At 43.5% G+C, this 16,821-nt stretch overlaps 1 protein-coding gene across 18 annotated transcripts in view; it reads left to right on the plus strand.

The window, feature by feature from the left end:
- The window catches only part of ATXN1 (ataxin 1), a 351,766-nt gene that overhangs the window by 253,068 nt on the left and 81,877 nt on the right, over positions 1–16,821 (plus strand). The gene's annotated exons all lie outside the window — the stretch shown is intronic.

The following is a 16,821-nucleotide window of genomic DNA, read 5'->3' on the forward strand; positions in this document are numbered from 1 at the left end:
AGCTTTGTGCAGATACACCTTTGGCTGAACTGGCAAAACACAAATACCAGCTTCACATGGATGTGCTCTCCTTGGCTGGTGAACAGCTTCAAACCATACTGTATCTTCACAGCTTTGGCACAGAAAATGGAAACAAGGGGTCAACAGCAACAGTAGCCTCATATCAAAAGGTTGGTTTGAAATGCTTTGAGTAAAGGCAGTATTTTAAAAAGAAATTGGATCTGTTATTTGAAACTTGGACATTAAATACATTACATCACTCTCAGCACAGGCCACAGTGCTGAGGTTGCACTGGATGTCAGAGCAGACTTTGCTCCATGATGAGGACAACAGCAAGTGAAGGAAAAATATTACTTTCTAATTTCTGGAACAGTGAGTTCCTCCAAACATCATAGGTAGCAGAAGAGTCTCTTTTCAACACAGCTCTGACCTTATATGCAAATAAAATGTCTGTGATTTCAGCTTTTGCTAGAAATCATATCTGTTATGCATTTGTGTGACAAAGCACTGGTGCATTAATACTTAGCACTTCCTAAAGAAACTCATTTGCAATCCAGGGTAGGTCACAAGTGAAAAGGGATTTAGGCTCTCCCTAATCTGTATCATGGACCACGCCGTATTTCAGTAGGCATGTCAGTAGTGGCCTACCTGCCTATGCAAGTTTCACATGAAGATAAAGAGTGTTTTTGACAGATTCCAATGTATTTAGTCTTCTGGGAATATAGATCTACATCACCACTGTTGCTGGACACTTCTGTGAGCCCCTGCCTGCAACTGTGAAGTTAGAAAGGAACAGGCAGGCTCTGACTGACATCCTTGGTATTGCAGTGTAGGTGTATGAACTTTACTAATTTGTCAGGAAAAAACTGTCACAATTCGTCACTCCAATGGCAAAACTATCAGTTCCCAGCTGCTGGGTGGACTGGATTTAATCTTGATGCTTTTTCCATCTGCTATTAAAGTATTGCAGACCAGTAGAAGAGCAGGGGGTTGCAGTGGCTTTGGGCAGCTTTCAGAAGAGGTGAACAGATTCTTTCAACTTCTGTGAACAAACATCCTGGTTGCTACAGCATAACTCTAGTTCTCTTTTTGACTCAGGGACTGAAGTCTGTTGTGGATTCTTCTAGTGAAGTGTCATGCCACCTTCTTGAATTAAAAATTAGAGTGGCTCTGCTCCTCGAGTGCCTCAGTGGTGGCACAACACTCACCAGAGTATCTCCTGTGGTTGCACATCTCCTGCCTTTATCTGGATGTTACCCTTACGTCTACATTAAGGGCAGCAAAGCAGGTCCCACAGCAGGCACACAGCAGAAGCACAACTTTTGTCAGCTAGGAGACTTTCTCCTCCAACTCCTCTGTTACACTTGTGTTGTAATGTGCAAGATGCTGTCATGATTTGGGTGACCTTTTTTTATTTAGCCTATGGCTTGTATTTGTACCACTGGAGGTTCTGAACAGTTTTGTTCTGGGTTGGTTTGTGGTTCACCTGGGACAGGTGGTTGTTTTCTATCTCTTCATTAAGCACTAAGCTCTCTGGCATTGCTCAGCAAATAACTTCAATGCAAAGTAAGCTCACCTTGCTGCTGTGACAAACTCTCTGTCTTCCAAAAAAAACCAGTAGATGGGGTGTGTGCAATTCCTGTGCATAATCACTGCACTTCTCAACCCCAAAATACAACCTCAGTTGCTACATTTTTATTGCAGAAAGTCATCTTGGGCTTTTTTCCCTGTTAGGTATGACCCTCCACCTATATCACAAATGTAAGCACCCCTGAGTAGAGGCACCCAAAAGCCTTGATTGACACTTGATGAAATGCTCTGAGCTTGATCTGCTATGCATCTTGCAACACAGTTAATTCTTTGAAATCTGGGTATGAATTTTTACCATAAGCTTTTTTCAAACCAAGATTAAAACTAGTCCTGGACAAGGAAGGTACTGGGTAACTAGAAATAGAGTGAATTACCACAGACTTGTGCTTAACTTGAGGTTGCAGTATTGGCCATGGAGCCAACTATGAAATACACTTCTTTTTTTGTCTCCAAACCCAGCATATCAGAGTATCTATTTGCACACATAAGTCTGTTTGTTATAGGTGTGAAAATTGAATTTACTAGAAGCATAAATGAAAATATTTTGCTGTTGGTAATGATGGTCATGTAAATGATAGTACAGACTGTAGAAAGGGTCACTAGTCACATCCCAGGGTGGGCTTCATGCCTATAGGTCACTTATAGTAGACTTGAAATAGGAAGGAGTCTCAAACAGGAGATGAATGGTCTTGGGACAAGTGAGTCCCTGACTTGTCTTGCTCAGGGAAGGTCACAGCAGAGCAGAGTGTGAACCAACAAAAAAATAAGCTGGCCCAAGGTCATTTGTGCCATTCAAAGTAAAAGTGTGTAGAGATTGAGTCCTATTAGGTAGGTCCCAGCTGCTTAGACCTGATCTGTGATGGAGCAACCTTCAAATGATTTGGTAATAATTAACCAAGGGAACTGTGCTAAAACACAATCCATGTCTGACATGTATGCACCTTAAGAAAGCCATATCTTGCCAAGAAATAAGTTAAAATCAAGATACTGTACCAGAATTCAGTTACCTTCTGAGAAGAAGCTTAAATTCTGATGGCCAAGATCTAGAGCTGGAAGTTTCCCAAGAGATTTTAGGAAGAAATACACTCTCCTCCAAGCTATTAATGCAATTGTGGGAATGTAAAAATCTTCAAGTAGCAGAGTAAACTCAATTAATTCAAAAGAAAAATTGATTAGTGGAGTATGACCAAGTCCTGAAGGCACGAGTGTGGCTCGTGCCTGTGACGAAAGGGGCAAATGACACGAATGTGTCATCTAGTGCTGCCTTTCAGATGAGAACCACAATACATGGGTTTTAATCTGGCATGATGAAGTGTGCCCAAAATACTCTGAGCATTTCAGAGTTGCACAAATGATTGACTTTCTTTCCTAGCAGTCTGATTTTGTGTTACAGCATAATCTGTTTCCCCTCTGTCTCTAACGTGCAGTTCTGCTGAGCAAGCAGTTCCCGGTGGCTGCTCCAGGCAGACTGCAGGTCAGCTTCTGAGTGTAGGAGAATTCATGAAATTTAAGTATTTTGTGTACAGTTAACACCAGTTGTGCAAGTGCAAAGACTGCCTAATCAGCAGATGTGGTCTAGGTTTACACTTACATCCACATTCAGTCCTTAGGTTTGTTGCAGTCGAGGGGAAAAAGTCAGGAGCTTGGTGCAGTCTTTTGAGAATCTGCTGAAGGGAGATCCCAGGAAGGGATTTGTGTGCCGTGGGAATGATCAGATGGTAATATTTTCTGGGCTGCTGTGGCAGCTGAGAAACACTTGAGAAGGTGATCCAGCTCTGCTGGAGAGTCTGCAGGAGAACGGAGGGCAGCCTTTCCACTTGGGAACTAGAATTAGTCTAAAGCGTTGCTGTCTGTTGTTTGTGGCATGGCTGTGTTTTCCTCACTTCTTGCCCAAGCTGGTGCTGCAGTTAGAAGACACTTGGCCAGCATCCCTCCTGTCCAGCTAATGCCTTTTTTTTGTTGGACTGGGAAGAGATGGGGAGGAGTCATATCCACACAGGGAGTCATGGTGATGACAGTACAGAGGGAAGGCCACATATCCCTGCTTCCCAAGTGCAGAAATAGCCAATGCCAGCATGGGAGCTTGTTGATAACCTCAGCTTGGCACAGCCATGTGGTCCATGTGGTGGGCAAAGAGTGGGGTGGGACTTCCTTGCAAGGTGATTAATGCAATCTCCAAATGCTATAAGGGAGAGTCATTCCTGAGCAATGGTAGGAGCTTTTTTCCCAGGGCTGAGTACTATGCTGTCCTCTGTTAAACCAGAGATGAGAGTCCAGGAGAAGGATATGAAAATTAGATTAGCTTAAATTGAAACCTGGTGTCTGGAACACCTCGAACTTTGGCAGACCTCGAGATAATACTTCAAAGTTGTTCAGCCCCACAGGGTACAGCAGATTTTTCTGCTTGGTGAAAATACTACTCCTGAGTCAGTCTTGGGGCTTCCTTGTGTTGGGCACTGTCACATTAGCTGGAAGATAGCTCCTCTCTGAGCTGACTCTGAGCCTGCAGGCTTTGAGCTGATTACATGTCTGTACTTCAACTCAGACATTTAGCAGTAAACAGTTACCCTGAATTGGTTTTACCACATTGAGCAACAAAGTATATTTGAGTCTTACTGAACCTGTCTTTCTCTCCCAAAATAATCTTCTGTGTTTTAAGCCAAAGCAACATAAATGTTCTTTGTTTCCTGGCAGCGTGAAAGGAGCATGGCCTCCTGATCACCCTGAAATTCAGATGTGTGCAGGGCCACTTGGAAAGTGCTGGGCTCCCTCAGCTCCCTGTGGCTTGGCAGGTATCTGTCTCCTTACTTGATAGGGTCTGGGCACTGTAGAGAAATTTATCACATTGGCTTATCTATGAATTTACCATTGTGGCATTGATGGGGTGATTCCCCAGTGAACATCTTTCCAAGTGCCTGTAATCCTCACTGTAGTACGTGGACCTGCTTTCTCTTGTGGTGGTTTACAAAGGAGAAAGCAAGTCAGCCTGGTTCAGGTCTTTTTTTAGCCACGTGTGTCTGGAGCTCATTCTGAAATATGATTAATACATGCCTGCACGTAGGTAGGATTTTAGGTTGTAAGATGACTAATTGGTTTCAGTGTTGTTTGCTGCTTGTTTGTTGGGTTTTTTTTTTCAACCTAAGGTAAAAAGCATATAACATAATCACTTTTAGCTTATAATAAAAACCACATTTTCCCTTAAATGTCTTGATATAAAGTAATTGAAACTAAATTTCTGCACAAATCATTTCCAAGAGATTGACTGTCAAGTGTGATAAAAAATCTGCACTTCTGCAGGGACCCAATGAGACTTTGCAAATTTACATTTATTCTCAATGTTAAATGTGGTTGAAGATGCAGAGTTGGTTGGGTTTTTTTTTTTCAAACAGCACTTTTAGAAGTAGTTAGCTTAAAAGTATAGCAATTCAAAGCACAGAGGGGATGATTTTGAAGTGTAAAGTCTTGAAACACAATGCAGAGGTTGACAGTTTCACTACAATTAGAAGCAAGGCAGACCCAACTCCCACTTCTGAAAACTTTCCTATTGCACTGCTTCCTCTCTTGGCCTAGAAAACCTCAAATAAAAACCCCCAACTTTAAGTGGCTTTGCTTATTGACTTAACATAGTTATACTCAATAGCATTAGGAGAGCAGAAAGAGCTGCCAAATCTGTCTGTAAAGAACAATCTTTAGGGAAAGCTTCACAGAGGTATTTTTTTTCACATACTTTCAGTCTCTTGAGAATGCTGTTTGGTTTTTTTTTTTGAGGAAAGCAAGATTTAGGGTGGTTTTTCTTCCTTCATTTTTTTCTTTAACAAGGCTTGTTTTGTTAGGAAACCACTCCCTTCTGCTTCTGCATTTAGACTCGCTGCTAATTGCCTTTTGGTCGATGACATTTTCCATGAATTGCCACATTCTCCCACACTGTTACAACTTCACACTGCTTATGTTATGCGGCGCTTCTGCCTGCTGCCTTTGGGAGGAGTGGCTGAGAAGGATGTGGTGTACCTGGGAAGTTGCAATTCATTGCTATTTGAGAGAAGTTGGTTAGAGCCAAATTCTGTAGCTACTGAGACATGGCAGAGGCTGTTCCTCCCAGGTTGAGAGGTGGCTGGGGTGGGTGGGATCTGGAGGGCATCCTGTCGCTGTGCTGCTTTATGCCTGTCGCTGCTGAGGATTTTGTCTAACAAGTCATGAGAAGGTGGGGTGTGGTGTATCAGGCAGGTATTTTTCATTTATGGTAGTAAGCCAACCCCAAACTCCAGTGCTGGAGATAACAGTGCAGGAGGGAACCACTTGCAGCCACTTCTGTCTCACTGTGTCCCTTGGAAAGCCTTCCATGACCAACCTATAAGCCCATCTTCCCCCCAGAGCTTGAGAGCAGCTCAGGTCTGTCCTTAGCTCAGCTCTGTCCTCTGCTCCCTGAGCAGCTGAATGTATGATCATTGCTGCATGAAGCTCAAGTGCTGCCAGCCTGAGAACTGGATGTAGCAGAGTTGTTCTGCACGGCTAATCCACTTAAACTGTGGAGCTCATCTGCTGATCTGCAGGGGTGACCGCACTCTTAGGTGGGATAGCTAAAGAGGCTTTGGTTTGAGCTAGCGCTTCAGGGCAATCAAAACTGCAACTAGGCCTGAGGATCTAGTTTCGCTGAATTGGCCTCGACCCAACCACACGTGGTTAAAAGCAAGAGGTTGGGTGAGATAAACTTTAAGCCCTGTCTTAGCTCAGGAGTTGATCAACATGTTCAAGTACTTTTCCAGTCTAAGTACTGATCAAAGTACTGATCTCTGTGAACTGAGATGAGCTTTGCCAGTAAAAGCTCCTTCTTTTAACTGGGATAATTACCTCCACAGTACTAGCAGGTAAAGTTTCTGTTGTAATCGTGTCACTGCACATAAGGGTACATGTAGAACCTGTGATTTCTGAGGGAGCGTGGTTGGATCCCACCTACACTGTGGCTATTGGCAGTGCAGGATGAACAGCTGGTGTTGTAACAGGATCTCTGACTACATTACTCTATTGTCCAGCCTGTGAGATGAAGGTTTTCCCCTCACAGAGGTGGTTAGAAAACTCAGGTCCATCCGACATGCCAGCAGGGGCCTTGTCTGCCACACAATGGTTGGCAGGGCTGGCTGCGGCCTGTAAGAGCATGCAGTGGGCACTGCTCCTGCCCTATCACCGTTTCTCCTGGATAAAAGCTTTGTTTGTTCAGTCTTCCCCTCTTTTTGGCAGTTGAGGGAAAGAGATGGAGAGTTTCAGGTGCAGTATGTAGTACAGATACACTGCTCAGTCCTGTACTGTCCTCCCTGCAGTACTGGAAGGCACCTGCAGAGGCTGAAACTTGGTTGTCTGATGTGAAAAAGGGCTTATAATTCTCCTGCAGACCAAATTCTTCTCTTCAGGGAGCTGGACACAGGTCCAGTCAATTCTGATCCTGGCACAAGCCCATGGAACTGGGGACCAGATACCACTCATACTCCTGAATAAAGAGACCCGCTCCCTCCTTTCCTTCAGCAGCAGAAAGAGGCAGAAACGAAGGCAGGATTTGAGCTCTCTCTGAATTTCACAAAAGCCTAAAACTGGTCTGTTGGAATAAGGAGAGAAGCAGGAAACAGGAGCACCTGTGTTGCATAGCTTTGGGCAGGTCAATTATCCCTTCTCCAGTGAAATTCCCCTCTGCCTAAGGTATGAATAGTAATACTCATCTTACCTTGCAGAGGAGTTACAGAGTGTGCAGTTAATTTTTTAAACTTTTTTTTTACAGTGTTTATGATATTTAAATCTCTAAAGGAGTGCAAAGTATTACTGTGATTTAATTTTATCGAGGGTTGAACATTGGTGACGTGCCCAGCTGAGCATTCATTGGCAGTGAGCTAGGCAAGTGACCAGCAGCAAGAGCCTTTGGCAGCTAGCAGTGGACAAAAAAGGAAAACAGGACTAACTAATCCCAGTCCTGTGGGGGATTTTTTTCCCTCTCTTACCACCATACATTCCCCATGAAGCAGATGGAGGTGATCAAAACCTCAAATTGGCACTCTGTATTTTAATAGACTTAAATTTTACTGCATAAAAGGCAAATAAATGTTAGTGGCATAGAGAATTTGTCATGCAGGGAGACTGAGAGAATGGAAATGCTTCCAAGTGTGCCCTGGATGGTCCTTAAATAATAGCTTTCATAAACAGATTGTACCTGAGGAGCGAGGTGGCTGATTTTTCACTGGGTAGCTAGCATGCCAAGGGTGCTGGTTCCTGCACGTTTCATGCCACTGTTGGGGAGGATTTTGCTCTGGACTAAAAAAAAAAGCAAAGGGAAATCACTTGTACAAGGTGGGTGCCCTGTGGCATGAGATATAGGATGTGTGTGTGCCGGGGGTTTGTCTGCAGGCACGTGTTGGGGGGTGCTCCTGAGTTTGAAACGTGAAGTCAGCGCCAGACTCCGAAGTGTTTCTGTGTTAGAGCTGCCGAGTGTAAGAGAGAGAGCAGTGTGTGATTTCTGCAGCTTGCTCTAATTTCGTGTGAAATGGAGGCTTTCCAGTGGTGGGGTTACTCGGAGCGCGATCGCACCAGCGGGTTGCACCTCGTGGTGCCTGTGCCTCCCATGCATTTGGTTACTGCCTGCTCAGTCTCCTTCATTTTTATTAGGTGTGAAATGCAAAGGCTTGTCCTAATTACCACTAGTAGCTGATAGCACAACTGAATAACAATCTTCGGATAATCAGGGTTGACTCCTGACCTTGGATAATTCCACACCAGGCTCGCTGGAGCCGGTGTGTTCCTGGTAGGGGGAAGGATTTAGTCCACACTTTCTCTATGTGTTAATTCAGCGTCTTTGCTCTGTGGCAGCGTCCTGAGGGACAGGTCCAAAGGTCAATGAAGCAGAAAAGAATCTTTCCAGAGTCTGTTTTTTTTGTTTAAGGTTTGAATCAAAGTCTGCATCCTACCCTTGTCCTCATTGCATTTGAAAACATTGCTTGGACCTGGATCTTCTCAAGGTTTGCTTTCTTCCACAGGTCTAAAAGCTGCCATAGTGACGGCATCAGCTCCGCAGTAAACGTCTCATTTAGTAGTGTTTCTGAAAATAACAATTCCTGTAAGAAGACAAGTGGTAGAGATGCAACATATGTTGCACATAATGATAACTTATTGTCTTTAAAAAAAGATTACAGTATAAAATTTAGGGGGCAAATCTCAAAGCTTATGAAATCCGTGGCACGCCGCCAGTTTATTTGAAAGAACCTTACATTTGTCCCTAAATCTTACAAGTCCTTAACTGCAAGCTCCTTTCTCACATGCCACTCACCTTTAAGATGATACTCCTTTTTTGGCATTATTAATTATCGTTATTGTTGTTGCTGTTATTATTCCAGGGGATCTGTATGGGAGGAACGCTGAAAATGTGGATTAAAAATAGCATTTTCATGTCCTCCCACTCACTGTACTTCGTGCACAGAATGCCTTTTATAAATGCAGACTCGCTGCTTGGCTAGATAAAAGAAGTTGTCACTTCATTTCCATTAACGAAGTTGTTCCCAGGAGAATGTCATTGTTTTAGCAATAAAATTTTTCTAAAAGGCCTTTTTATTTTGCCTGAGAAAGATAAGAGGAACTTCTGAGTGGTTATTCCACAGAGCAATTAGGAGAAAGCAAGACCATCCTGATTTGATGTAAGGAGATTTGTACGTGTACAAATTCCCTTTCGGGTAAGATGAGAATAAATTCCTAACTGAGAATCAAGTTAGAAACAGCACCTCCCAACCTTACACAAAATCACAGGTTGTTTTCCTTGCTCACTGAGGCATCACACGTCAGGGACAGCACTCTCCTTGTCAAATTTGATCATAACCCAGAATTTCAGTCCCATTTCAAAAGGCACTTGCATGACTTTGGATTCAGATGTTTCCCTGAATTAAAAATGCTCATGGGTAATCATTACCAATTATTACAGTGCATTAGTTTTGTTACCAGGAATGTTCTTAGGGAGGAATGATTGCTGTACTCAGTCATTGAGGCTGAGCACTCCTTGAAGCTGGGACTGTGCTTCTGCTGTGTGTACATACTCTATGGAGTACAAGTGGCAGACTCAGACCCTCCTTGCCTACTTGCAGCATTCTGCCACAGCCTTTCTCACCCCTTTTCTCAGCTGATCTGTGTCCCATGCCAGCACAACGTTCCGTTTCTCTGCCTGCTGAACGTGCTAAAGCCTGCCAGAATCAGAGCGTCAAAGAAATGCTGATACAGAAAGCGTGTACAATAAGCTAAAGGTCATATGGCTTGTGTTTAGTTCTCCCATTTTTTGGGGGGTTTTGGGGGGGATATTTCTCATTTGTCGCTCATTTTGAGCCAGGATTGCATTTTGCTAAGTATGAATCAACACAATTACCACTTCAGTCACTGCAGACAGCCTACTACTCTAGGAAGGTCTTTGTAATCAGGAACAAAAGGATAAAGGGGAAAAACATTTTCTTTTTGGTCAGGACAGCCTTTATAGGTTTGGCATTACACTTGAAATTGCATTGTGTTAAAGAACTGCAACAATTTGGGAAATTATTATTTACAGGAAGGTTTGTGAATTCAGGATGTGATATTCTGACTCACCCTACAGCAAACATGTTTGCACTCCGGCTGCTATGACTCACACTGGCATTTGTCTGAAGTGTGGCAATTGTTTTAGCCCTCTGCTTGGTGCAGGATGAATGAAACGGCTGAGGTCCCCTGTTGCAGATTTACTACGTGCAGCTACGCTGGTAAATCGCAGGCTCAGCTGTGGAGTATTTCCTGTAGCGCACACACACACACATGCAGGCACATGCACATACACACACGCACACGTGCACAACCCCCCAAGTAACGCTTTACTTTTAAATACTAGATTCATAGAAAGGAAATGCATAATTACAGGGCTGGCTTTTGCACCACATAAAGCAGCCCACATCAAAAGGTGTTTGCCATTAATGTTTCAACAGGTAATCTCTGGATTTACTGCCAAGCCGTGTTCCTGTTACTTAGCGCTCGGTGTCGAAATCTTTGTTGTAAGCTCGCAGAGTCATCTTAATCCTGCAAAATATTAGTCAATAGTGCCTTTGTTTTCCAGGACTGTGTTTCAGGTTGCATCAGCAGGGCAGAAGATGTGGCAGCGGGGAGAGGGTTAAGGGTGGGTTCTGGGCTGGTTTCCTAAGGAAGCGAGGCTCACGTGGTGGCATTGTTTGTGCCTGCACCCGGCGCTGGCCTGGCGCTCCTGTTACTTGGGTCCTCCTCAACCCAACTTGCTGCACGGGTAGAGGAAAGCTGCTCCCCGAAAGCTTTCTGTAAGTAGGCAGACAAATAGCTGTTGTAGCCTGTGCTTAAGCATTGTGAGGCAAAGGCCGTGGATGCAACTCAAATCTCACTGGCCCCAGAGAATCATCATGGTGGGCATCCGCTGGGATTACTGCCACCACCACAAATCAAGCCTTTTTGCTGGTGTTTGTTAATGCTACAACCCCCAGAACTATCTTCTTCAGGTGGTTTCTCTTTGGCTTGTTAAAATCTTGCAAACGAACAGAACCCCAGCTGTCGGTTTTGATACTGCAACACTTTGGGACCCAGAGCGTTCAGCTTCCCCCTTTGACACTGTGTCTGTTTGCCCATCATCTGTGAGACGTCTGTACCTTTAACAAAGACCTAACCCCTGAGCTCATCCTCATCTGTAACAAGTTACAAGGATGTTGCAGTTCTTCAAATAGGCAGGAGGCTCATTGTCTCAAGTCAGGGCTGAGCTGCATATTTTGCATAAAAGCTTCCACAGAAGAAAAAGGGAAATGTTTATGTCATATAACAGAAGCATCCAGAGTGGTTATTTTTATTGCTTATATCTGTTCAACATTACTGGCACTGAGCCTGAATTATTATGGACCATTTGCATTCTTTTTCTAGTCTCTTCTGCTCAGAAGACCCGTAGGAATTATTGTGTTACAGACAGGCACTAGAGTTGTTTTTACTTAAAACCCTCTATATGGGAATGAAAAAAGTTGACATGCTAAGAGAAATGTAAACCTGTGTTGAAATTCTCCCCTCCCACTATTCCTGCTTTGATAGCCATGAGAAAGTGGCAAATAGAGGGCGCTGACATTAGTGGAGTGATGGATTTTTATTAAAGAGTACATCATTGGCATCTGATGGGATGTATTTGTAAGGGATTTTTCTTCTTCCAGTTCTGTACTATTGCTTCTTAGACAAAACAACCTGGACGTGCTCCTATTAGTTTTCTTCTCCCTTAGGGGCGTTGTGTGTTCACCCACTGCTCACCTCTTCACTTGCTCCTTTAATACCTTAAGCTGCACTCTCTTCACAGGGAAAATCTCATAGTACTTAGAAACTAAGCATAGGGCTAAGCACAGTTTAACCTTGTTGGAAAAACTGAGTATTGCTGAAGTACAAGGAACAAGTGGTAATGGCTGTTGTTTGTGTAAAGGTGATGTCTCTGAGGTCCTAGTCAGATTTGTGGTTGTATTGTTATTAGACATCATGTAAAGGGAGGGAGAGAGGGAGTTTGAGCTGGTGTGTGCTTTTTCAGATTTGTCAGATAACAGACTTAGATGGGTGGATATCCAGTGAGTAGGGATAAAAAAATGCCATTCCCAACCTGCTTGTGTGTGAAAACAAGGAAGCTTTAAGTCAGGAAGAATATCTGCTGTAGATGAAATAGTGATGAGTAATGCTTTTTTAGATTAAATCTTGATTTCTAGATGACTGTAACAGTTAATGTTAGCCATGGAGAACCAGTGGTCACCTTCAGTAGTGACTTTTGCACTGCAGCCTCTACCCCTTCAGCCTCACGGGCTGCTCTTACCTGTCTGCTGTTTGCAGACCGATGTTCCCATCCCTCAGCACTTCATTTTCCTGGTGAGTAAGCACTCTCACTGGAAGTGCCATACACACAGGAGAGATGAGCAGGGCTGAGGCAGCTGAGAATGTGTTCACAGAGCTAGGGAAGGTAACATGTATCCTTTTCGCCTTACTACAAATTGCGGAGCAGGATGGATTGCTTCCTTGTCTGAGCCCCATCATCTGCACGCTGTATTTCTGGTTTAAGAGCTGCAGGGTATGCAAAGTGCTGACAACTTGATTTACTATTCCCTTACACCCAGATACAGTTATTCACCCTGCACAAAGTGGGTGTAACACCTTGTGAAGTTGGGCATTTCACTATGGACCACATGCAAAGCCGTGGGAAGTGCTTGTTTAGGTGACAAAGCTGTGGAGAATGAAGTTTCAGATGAGGAATGGATGCTAAACAGACATTGGAGTGATGCCTGCCTGTTTTATGCAAACAAAACCTCACTTGGCTAAGGTGATATTCCTTCACCATAGCCTTAAAGTAGGCATAACTGTGATTTAAGTCTTTTTTACACTAGCAAAGCAATGAATGTAAAGATAACTCAGCCCCATCAGGAGAAGCCTTTGTACACGAGACAAAACGCCTGGAGGTGTTTCAGATGGGTAAAGTTTGGCATGGCTGGTGTACAGAAGTTTTATTACATTGGTTGGTTCATGGTTTGGGGATTTTACTAAAATTTCCATTAGAATCTTTTCTATATGTATAAAATCAGCTAAACCTGTGGACAACCATTTAGAAGCTGCTTTTTCCTGACATGATAGATGATATGCACATTAGGTAATTGAAATGGCACACGCTCCAGGAGGATCCAACCTCGCCTTTCCCATTTGCGGCGGGGCAGGATTGAACCTGTCTAAAACTCTTTTCATGCAGAGGAAGTGAGTTATGGTTTTATTTGAGCTGAAGGATTAGTTGTGGGATAATAGAGAACAACGAAACAACACAGGAACAATGCTGCTTTCTCTTAAACAGTTTTATTAGCTGATGCTGATTTGTGAATTAGGGAAACCAAATTACGTGATGCGAGAGAGCAAGGAAAGGCAATTAAAAACCTGCAGGAAAGGAGTAGAAAGCGATGATCTCTCACTCTTGAAGGCAAGATGGAGAGCATGACCTTTTCTTGGAGTGAATGCAGGGTATTGCTCAGAGCTGGCTCCTTGGCTCTCGAGTTTCTCCCATTTGCAGTCTCTCACTTGTGCTGTGGTTCTTGCTTGTTGATCGCCCTGGCATCCAGTTTTAGTATGGAAATCCTCCCAAGAAGCATACTTCCATGTTCTTTGATTTGAGGTCTGTTCATCACTCAATTACACCTCTGATGTGTCAGCTCAATGTGCTTTTGGATGCTCAAAGGCAGGGCTATACTGTGGTATTTCAATAACCAGGGCAATGAACAACAGCTCCCTTGCATAACGCTTCCCATTTATAGCCGAGATGTGATTGATAACCATGTATACAATAATGATTCATTGATCATGTTGAAACTTCAGTTGCAAAGCCTGGTTAAAGCCTAGTTGTACTGAAAACTGGCCCTCCTTTATGGGCTCTCCAATTTATGACTGTTGTGCGTGTTCCAAGAAGAGCCTCTGCCATCGTGGCTCGTCAGATCTGCCTAGCAAAAAAGGTCATCCCAGTTAGGGAATGAGACCTCTGCTCTTCAGGCAAGGATTGTGCTTCAGGAAGCAGAGTATCTCCCTCTGCATCCTGAAGTTTCTGCCACACTGTCTTTAAATCTAAAGCATGAATTTGTCTGGGAACACTGGCAGGCAAAAGTGCCTTGCCCCTCGCAGAAAGAAGCGCCTACGGGTAAGGTCAAGTGAGCAAGTTGTAGCAGATTAAACTGGTTTGTGAATTTACAGCATATCATCTGCTCCATAATAACTGGCTGTGTGCATGGTGCAAAGGCACCCTGTGGTAAAGGCAAGGCCTCTCCCCTTTCTTTTACCCTCAGGGGTGAGCTACCTTGCTCATTGTCATCTGTGCTGTAAAAGGAGAGTGCACAGAGAAGAGTATGTGCCACAGAGCACCGCAGCACCATCCAGCACAGATGCAGCTTACGACTTGTTCCCATGTCCACGTGCTGGCAGAGGCCTGCAAGACAAATTCCAGACTGATAACAAGATAACAGCATAGCTAACACACAGCCCTGGCTCCTGTTTCAGTGATTGGGCCCTTGCTTATCTTGAACAGAATCAAAATCCCCATCCTGCTTGTTAAAGTCAGTGGAAGGACTTTGACAAGTGAGGTGGGTTTCAGCCCCGTGTTACACTGGGCTGACTCTCCAGGGAGGCTCAGGAGCTGCACAGTGTGGTATGGAAGACAAGGTTTGCATGGAGTAAACTTCCCTGCTCTTACTGAAAATAATGGAATGACATCTAATTTTGGCAGAAATGTTAACTATTTTCTCATAGTTTGGACTCCATTGTCAGGTTCACCTGAGTGTTGAATGACAGATGAAGGTTGAAAAATTGAAGTTTTAAGGGATTGTTTTGATCACCAGATTATTGGGGGGGAAAAGCAGAGAAATAATTTTTAAAATGCTGAAATATTTGATTTTAACACTTAGAAGCAAATTGTTGACACTTAGAAACAAAACATTTTGAGTGTTTAGAGATCATGGGGTGTTTTTCCAATCTTGAGCTTCATGTAATTTAAAGAAACTGGTTTGGGTTAAGTAAAATTTTGAGAATTGACTTAAAAATAGGTTTTGGGTGGGTTTTTTTCTCTTTTTGATGTACTTTCCAAAGTTACAAAGCTTTTGAGATCATATCTGGTGTTGTGCTTCCCTGTCAGATGAGCAGTAGAGTCCTATTGTAATAGAGAAGCGAAGCTGTTGACCAAAGTCTTGGAAGTGTAGTCCTGGAAGGGAAGAACCCAGAGGTTTCAGTGCCTCCACCACACGGGAGCTGTGGTGGAGAGTTTCTTAAGCTGGGAGGGCTTTTTTAAAAGGTATCCTGCATTGCTACAGTCCATCAGAAAGAGGACAAAGACACATGTAGCTGAGATTAGTGGTCATCATCCTCATTGCCAATGCGTCTGGGAGAGTCCCAACCAGCTGGACCCTGGACACTGCTTTGTGAGGGCTTAACCTCAGCCAGAAAATGAGGAGTGATCTTATAGCAAAGCTGGCTCAACTGGGCAAATGTAGGTTTGGGTTTTGGAAGGTTTTGTTGTTGTTGCGTTGTATTTTTAACTAGAACAGACTGTCTCAGGGTTGTAAACTTTTTCAAATAGTGTTGCCTTCCCTCTGCTCTTCACCCATGAACTTGCTCCTGTCCGTCTGTCTGACTGGTTTCCTGCCTTCACATGGGGCAAGATTCATCTGCATTCATCTGTAGCCATCTAATCTGAGCTCAGTGTCTAGACTCACTTTATGGAGGGAGAGGAGCAGACCTTTCTAGAGAGTGATTCATTCTGTCCCAAAGCAGATGCTTCAGATAGGTCAAATTAATTATTTTCTAGATTGCCTAGTTTCCTCCACTGGAGGTAAAGAGAGCTTGCACTGTCTCAGATGTAGACTGCACATGTTTTGGATTGAGGAACATGGATGCTGATAAGTGGTGCTGATAGGATGGGATCTGTGTGCACGAATCTGTAAATTATATGTGGAGTGTTTGAAGAGGTGGAAAGGAAAGCTAGGAAACATCAAGGAACCAGAAACAGTTTGTGGCACAAGTGAAAGAATTAAGAAGTCAGGAAGCACAAGGTAGACCATGTTAAATTTGAGCCCTGTGGAACTACACACTCTGACATCTCTGTGTGTGGGGTTCACGTAACAATGAAGCACAGCAGTTTTCCCAGACCCCAGGAAAAAGGCTGAGGGTAGTCAGATGCCTTGTAGAGTAGGTCAAAGAAATGAAAGAGTCCACAAAGTGATTCTGAAAAAAATAAATGTGAAAGAACCACACGATACTTCCTCCTGAAGAACAGCATGTGTATGTGTATTTTTGGTTTCAGTACTCCTCTGCTGCAATATTACAGACAACCACAGAAATAGATAGGTCTTTGCATCCCCTTAGAGGAGTTCATTGAGAACAAAAATCCTCCTGTGTGGATCTCTCTGCACACCGTGGGCTTTGTTTGCAGACACTTTTCAAAACAGCAACCCTGAGTAGATTTTTCTTCCTCTTGTTATGGCAACAGAAGTATCCAAGAACTATTTTAATTATGTATCTGCCTCAGCAACTCTGAACTGGGCTTTAATTGTTGGTAATAAGAAGTACAGAGCAAATGACTCTTCCTATCCTAGATCAGTGTTTGTCATACACTCACTCTATACTGGAATCTCCATCTTGGGAACTCATTAAAAATGCATTTCCTTCAGGGAGATGTAGAAATCAATTGTTCATTTGCTA

This window comes from Colius striatus, chromosome 4 (assembly GCF_028858725.1).
Source record: "Colius striatus isolate bColStr4 chromosome 4, bColStr4.1.hap1, whole genome shotgun sequence".
NCBI classification, from domain to species: Eukaryota; Metazoa; Chordata; class Aves; order Coliiformes; family Coliidae; genus Colius; species Colius striatus.